Below are 498 nucleotides of genomic sequence, written 5' to 3'. Positions count from 1 at the left end.
CAGCATGCTTCCATTGCAGTACTCTGCTGCACATGTAAGTGCAAGAGATCCTGAAGCACTCACTCATCATGGGAAAGTACCAATGTGTTTCTTCGTTGGTGGATGGAAGAAACATCTTACAAAAACTCTCCAGATTATTGACTTTTTAAAGTTTTTCTAGGAAACATTTTAGATGAATGCTTATTAGTCTTTGTCAGTATGTACTTTTTGCAAAGTGTCTCTGTGGCGCAATCGGTTAGTGTGTCCGGCTACTAACCAAAAGGTTGGTGGTTCAATCCCACCCAGGGACGTAATTGACCTTGTTATCAGATTTTGGTGATCTTTAAGTAGACAAGTCAAAATTTCAAATCCCCTCTTATGGTGTAGGGTACCTGGCCTTCTCTGATGTAATCAGAGTTAGATTTGATTCAGTGATTTTATAAAAACAGCTAGGAAGCACAATTTAGCAGTGGGTTGCAGAGAAAAAGAAATATGCTGGCAAAAAAAATCCAATTGAGT

General features: G+C 39.0%; 1 non-coding gene across 1 annotated transcript; it reads left to right on the top strand.

Annotated features, from left to right (window-relative positions):
• Positions 1–216: 216 nt before the first annotated feature.
• TRNAS-ACU (transfer RNA serine (anticodon ACU)) lies at positions 217–290 on the top strand. The gene has a single exon. It is a non-coding gene; the product is annotated as a tRNA-Ser (tRNA).
• Positions 291–498: the final 208 nt, after the last annotated feature.

Source organism: Pseudophryne corroboree (assembly GCF_028390025.1).
Source record: "Pseudophryne corroboree isolate aPseCor3 chromosome 7 unlocalized genomic scaffold, aPseCor3.hap2 SUPER_7_unloc_1, whole genome shotgun sequence".
In the NCBI taxonomy this organism is placed as follows: domain Eukaryota; kingdom Metazoa; phylum Chordata; class Amphibia; order Anura; family Myobatrachidae; genus Pseudophryne; species Pseudophryne corroboree.
Note: the sequence above shows the minus strand (reverse complement) of the source record. Positions and strands in the feature narration are given on the sequence as shown.